The sequence below is a fragment of the Staurois parvus genome, unplaced genomic scaffold, assembly GCF_062004578.1.
Source record: "Staurois parvus isolate SC_StPar_1 unplaced genomic scaffold, SC_StPar_1.0 ptg002750l, whole genome shotgun sequence".
NCBI classification, from domain to species: domain Eukaryota; kingdom Metazoa; phylum Chordata; class Amphibia; order Anura; family Ranidae; genus Staurois; species Staurois parvus.
In genome coordinates, this window is record NW_028320546.1 from 76,282 (window position 1) to 83,249 (window position 6,968).

A 6,968-nucleotide genomic window follows, 5' to 3' on the forward strand; every position below is an offset into this window, starting at 1 on the left:
GATGTTGGTATTCTCCACCTTAGGAAGCCTCCCAACTGGGTTGGACATGCCATGCCGCATTCCCGCTCCTCCTTGCAGAAGCTGTAGGGATCATTTCAGGAGTATGTACAGTACAGGGACCACCATCTCCTCCATCTTAGGAAGCCTCCCAACTAGGTTAGACGGGCCAGGCCTCCTTGCAGAAGCTGTAGGCATCACTTCAAGCTAAGGTACCATTGCTACAGGTTCCGGAACCACTTACTGTTGCCCACTACCCGCAATGCCTATTTGTTCCTTGCTGGAACTTTCCGCAATACACAGTTCACATTACTCGGTCTCACCACGCCGAACCCTGCTCACATGTAGACCTCCACCCTTCCAGCTCACATGTAGACCTCCACCCTTCCAGCTCGCATGTAGACCTCCACCCTTCCAGCTCGCATGTAGACCTCCACCCTTCCAGCTCACATGTAGACCTCCACCCTTCCAGCTCACATGTAGACATCCACCCTTCCAGTTCACATGTAGACCTCCACTCTCCAGCTCACATGTAGACCTCCACTCTTCCAGCTCACATGTAGACCTCTACCCTTCCAGCTCACATGTAGACCTCCACCCTTCCAGCTCACATGTAGACCTTCACCCTTCCAGCTCGCATGTAGATCTCCACCTTTCCAGCAGAAGTCGTCTTTCCAAGCCTGGTGAGGCTGTACACAATACCAACTGCTATTTGCCTCGAATCAGTGCATACAAAAATATATCTACTCATCTATTTAGAACATTCAAGATAAATTACGACATCCAGAACTGAATGTGTGATCTCTGCCTGGTTGGGTACCCAAGGCCTAGGCCTTGATACATACAGACCTGCAAAGCGTTTTAACCTTTTTTTTTTTTTTTTTTTTTAAATATTGTTTTGGCTGTAGTTCTATGTTAGCTCTCACCCCTGTACCTCTGAGTGTTGATCCTCCCGTACATCCATACGCACATTACCTATTATGCAGATGTTGGTATCCTCCACCTTAGGAAGCCTCCCAACTGGGTTGGACATGCCAGCAGGCCGCATCCCGCTCCTCCTTGCAGAAGCTGTAGGGATCATTTCAGGAGTATGTACAGTACAGGGACCGCCGTATCCTCCATCTTAGGAAGCCTCTCAACTAGGTTAGACGGGCCAGGCCTCCTTGCAGAAGCTGTAGGCATCACTTCAGGCTAAGGTACCATTGCTACAGGTTCCGGAACCACTTACGGTTGCCCACTACCCACAATGCCTATTTGTTCCTTGCTGGAACTTTCCGCAATACACAGTTCACGTTACTCGGTCTCACCACGCCGAACCCAGCTCACATGTAGACCTCCACTCTTCCAGCTCACATGTAGACCTCCACTCTTCCAGCTCACATGTAGACCTTCACTCTTCCAGCTCACATGTAGACCTCCACCCTTCCAGCTCGCATGTAGACCTCCACCCTTCCAGCTCGCATGTAGACCTCCACCCTTCCAGATCGCATGTAGACCTCCACCCTTCCAGCTCACATGTAGACCTCCACCCTTCCAGCTCACATGTAGACCTCCACTCTTCCAGCTCGCATGTAGACCTCCACCCTTCCAGCTCACATGTAGACCTCCACCCTTCCAGCTCACATGTAGACCTCCACCCTTCCAGCTCGCATGTAGACCTCCACCCTTCCAGCTCGCATGTAGACCTCCACCTTTCCAGCTCACATGAAGACTTCCACCCTTCTAGCTCGCATGTAGACCTCCACCCTTCCAGCTCGCATGTAGACCTCCACCCTTCCAGCAGAAGTCATCTTTCCAAGCCTGGTGAGGCTGTACACAATACCAACTGCTATTTGCCTCAAATCAGTGCATACAAAAATATATCTACTCATATATTTAGAACATACAAGATAAATTACGACATCCAGAACTGAATGTGTGATCTCTGCTTGGTTGGGTACCCAAGGCCTAGGCCCTGACTACATACAGACCTGCAAAAGAGTTTTAACCTTTTTTTTTTTTTTTTTTTGTTTAATATTGTTTTGGCTGTAGTTCTATGTTAGCTCTCACCCCTGTACCTCTGAGTGTTGATCCTCCCGTACATCCATACGCACATTACCTATTATGCAGATGTTGGCAGTAAACCCGATCCAATCCTGCCACGTTCAACAAGAAGAGAGCAAGAAATAGGAGCGAGATAAAATCCATATGGTTTCATGAAATGCCAACTCCCCAGCAAAGCTTGACCTTGCGTTTTTACAAGCAAAACAGAATGTTAGAGGGATGTCTATCCTGAAAATAATTAGAGATGATTTGACTTTTTGAACCGAACAGTTTCATACCCCCTTAACTTATTTAACCCACATGCTGTTTCGACTTAACGTCAGCGTCGTATAAAAACCGAAGAGCAGATAAAATCCAGACTAGCAAGTCGAAGAACAGGGCAGAAAAAAAGCCTCCTTCGACTGGAAAAAAAAAAAAAACCAACAACTTCTCCCCGAGGATAATGATATGACTATTTATGAAGTATATTTTCTACTGGGACCAATAAATTGAGGCTTTATTAGGATTTGGGAACTGGTGTTAGAAGCCTGTGATTGCAGACATTTAAATCATTAATGGCGTAGCTCAAGTCAACTTATTTATCTCCTCTTGTTTCTGGAGCAAATCTTATTACCATATTACGGATTGTTTTCGGGTAAGCGATACTCTCCCAGGAGAGAGCAAAGTTGGCGTTGATGTAATTGGGCCGGATCATCTATGATTTAGTTTGAACAGACTCCAATAAATGTATGTACAAGGTGATTTCCATCAAGGATTAGTTTGACTGCATCGCTGAAAAAGACTAAAAAATAACATGTATAAATAAAAATATAATAAAATAATGTAATAATATAACGTAACACAAAAAATATGAATAATAATATTATTACAATTATCATGTTCTAATAATAATAATAATAATTGTAATAATATTATTATTGATATTTTTGTATTACGTTATATTATTACATTATTTTGTTGAATTTTTATTTATACATGTTATTTATTTATTGTGTCTCTAATAATAATTCTTATAATAATAATTGTAATAATATTATTAATATTTTTGTATTACATTATATTATTACATTATTTTATTATATTTTTATTTATACATGTTATTTATTTATTATGTCTCTAATAATAATTCTTATAATAATAATAATAATAATAATAATTGTAATAATATTATTAATATTTTTGTATTACGTTATATTATTACATTATTTTATTATATTTTTATTTATACATGTTATTTATTTATCATGTTTCTAATAATAATTCTTATAATAATAATAATAATTGTAATAATATTATTAATATTTTTGTATTACGTTATATTATTACATTATTTTATTATATTTTTATTTATACATGTTATTTATTTATCATGTTTCTAATAATAATTCTTATAATAATAATAATAATAATTGTAATAATATTATTAATATTTTTGTATTACGTTATAGTATTACATTATTTTATTTTTTTTTTATACATGTTATTTATTTATCATGTTTCTAATAATAATTCTTATAATAATAATAATAATTGTAATAATATTATTAATATTTTTGTATTACGTTATAGTATTACATTATTTTATTATATTTTTATTTATACATGTTATTTTTTTATCATGTTTCTAATATTAATTCTTATAATAATAATAATAATAATTGTAATAATATTATTAATATTTTTGTATTACGTTATATTATTACATTATTTTATTATAATTTTATTTATACATGTTATTTATTTATCATGTCTCTAATAATAATTCTTATAATAATAATAATAATTGTAATAATATTATTAATATTTTTGTACTACGTTATATTATTACATTATTTTATTATATTTTTATTTATACATGTTATTTATTTATCATGTTTCTAATAATGATTCTTATAATAACAATAATAATAATAATAATTGTAATAATATTATTAATATTTTTGTATTACGTTATATTATTACATTATTTTATTATATTTTTATTTATACATGTTATTTATTTATCATGTTTCTAATAATAATTCTTATAATAATAATAATAATTGTAATAATATTATTAATATTTTTGTATTACGTTATATTATTACATTATTTTATTATATTTTTATTTATACATGTTATTTATTTATCATGTTTCTAATAATAATTCTTATAATAATAATAATTGTAATAATATTATCAATATTTTTGTATTACGTTATAGTATTACATTATTTTATTATATTTTTATTTATACATGTTATTTATTTATCATGTTTCTAATAATAATTCTTATAATAATAATAATAATAATTGTAATAATATTATTGATATTTTTGTATTACGTTATATTATTACATTATTTTATTGTATTTTTATTTATACATGTTATTTATTTATCATGTCTCTAATAATATTTCTTATAATAATAATAATTGTAATAATATTATTAATATTTTTGTATTACGTTATATTATTACATTATTTTATTATATTTTTATTTATACGTTATTTATTTATCATGTTTCTAATAATAATTCTTATAATAATAATAATAATAATTGTAATAATATTATTAATATTTTTGTATTACGTTATAGTATTACATTATTTTATTATATTTTTATTTATACATGTTATTTATTTATCATGTTTCTAATAATAATTCTTATAATAACAATAATAATAATAATAATTGTAATAATATTATTAATATTTTTGTATTATGTTATATTATTACATTATTTTATTATATTTTTATTTATACATGTTATTTATTTATCATGTTTATAATAATAATTCTTATAATAATAATAATTAATAATAATAATAATAATAATAATAAAATTATTTAAGCTTCTTAAAGAGGATGATACATAAAAATAATACAAAAAAAATAATACATTCTTTAAGCTTCTTAAAGAGGATCTTCCGGCTGCATGAAAAAAATTAAAAGTCAGCAACTCCACATACTGTAGATCAGCTTTATTCAACCTGTTCAACACAGAGGAACCCTTGAAATAATGCTTCAGTCTCAGGGAACCCCTGCTAAAATTTCTATATCTACAACTCATGAAGCGCGGTGGTATCAAAAAGTTTGGAGCAGGGGCGGACTGACAACTCATGGGGCCCCCCGGGCAATAGGGGATCATGGGGCCCGTGTCCTTGCCCACACTCAAAGCACACCCAAAAAAGCCTATAGAAGGTACTAGGGGCATCTCATGGGGCCCCCCACTGACCCTGGGCCTTTGGGTCCGCCCCTGGTTTGGAGACTAGTTTTGTAACACGCCAACAGAGGAAAGCAGGGAGCACCAGCCTTCATAAGTCAGTGTGCCAAAAAACATTGTCCTGTGTACATCGGGAATTGTGCAACTGGTGCTATTCTGACCACGTGCGTTACCACGTCTGCTACTGTATTTCATCATGGACAGCAAATGTGAAATTCTGCGTGGAACCTGAACACCCAAGTTTCATTACCAGTAATGATCTTTGATGTGAAGGACAGGTCATCCACGGCACGCTGATGCTGAAGTTCTTTGTTCTGACTTTGAAGTGGTCTTCTGTCTGCTCCTGGGTCAGAAGCCTGGGGACGAACTTGGCAGCAACATGGCACATAGTTACATAGTTAGTCTGGCGGAAAAAAGAGAAAAGTCCATCCAGTTCAACCATAGAGAAAAAAAAAAAAAGTTATAATCCTACACCCACAGTTGATCCCGAGGAAGGCAAAATCCAATTTGCTCCTGCAGGGAAAAAAATCCTTCCTGATTCCCCGAGAGGCAATCGGATATTCCCTGGATCAACTTTACATGTTCCAGCCACACGTGAGGATTACCTGGACTGTTCCGTATGACACACGGAGAAGGGCAGCAATGTTGTGGATTCTTCTCTGATGATCATCATGCACAAATTGCTGAGTGATTTCAACATTTTCGGGGGTTGAGCTCATTAAAGGTCTTCCTGATCTCAGGTCAGCTTCCAGTGATGTTCTTCTGCTCTTGAAGCACGCGTGCCGCTCAGAACACCTCGAATTACTCATTGCAGCATCGCCATAAACTTGCCGAATCACGTCAGACATCTCCGGGGCAGATTTGCCCAGTTTCACACAGAATTTCATGTTTCATGTTTGTTCAAACTTGCTGTCCATGATGAAAAAGCAGACGTGGTAACACACGTGGTCAGAATAGCACCACTTTTATCACAGTGAGTTATTAACCACTTCAAGTCCGGACACTTTCCCCCCCTTCCAGTCCGGACACTTTCGCCCCCTTCCAGTCCGGACACTTTCCCCCCCTTCCAGTCCGGACACTTTCACCCCCTTCCAGTCCGGACACTTCCCCCCCCCCTTTCCAGTCCGGACACTTTCACCCCCTTCCAGTTTGGACACTTTCACCCTCTTCCAGTCCGGACACTTTCCCCCCCTTCCAGTCCGGACACTTTCCCCCCCTTCCAGTCCGGACACTTTCCCCCCCTTCCAGTCTGGACACTTTCGCCCCCTTCCAGTCCGGACGCTTTCCCCCCCTTCCAGTCCGGACACTTTCCCCCCCTTCCAGTCCGGACACTTTCCCCCCCTTCCAGTCCGGACACTTTCCCCCCCTTCCAGTCCGGACACTTTCACCCCCTTCCAGTCCGGACACTTCCCCCCCCCCCCTTTCCAGTCCGGACACTTTCACCCCCTTCCAGTTTGGACACTTTCACCCTCTTCCAGTCCGGACACTTTCCCCCCCTTCCAGTCCGGACACTTTCCCCCCCTTCCAGTCCGGACACTCCCCCCCCCCTTTCCAGTCCGGACACCTTCACCCCCTTCCAGTCCGGACACTCCCCCCCCCTTTCCAGTTTAGACACTTTCGCCCCCTTCCAGTCCGGACACTCCCCCCCCCTTTCCAGTCCGGACACTTCCCCCCCCCCCCTTTCCAGACCGGACACTTTCCCCCCCTTCCAGTCTGGACATT

General features: G+C 37.2%; 1 long non-coding RNA gene across 1 annotated transcript; it reads right to left on the reverse strand.

Annotated features, from left to right (window-relative positions):
- Positions 1-2,505: 2,505 nt before the first annotated feature.
- LOC149429346 (uncharacterized) lies at positions 2,506-6,020 on the reverse strand. The gene is made up of 3 exons (XR_016310490.1): positions 5,852-6,020; positions 5,497-5,649; positions 2,506-2,811 (listed from the first exon to the last, which is right to left on the reverse strand). It is a non-coding gene; the product is annotated as an uncharacterized LOC149429346 (long non-coding RNA).
- Between the last annotated feature and the right edge of the window lie 948 nt (positions 6,021-6,968).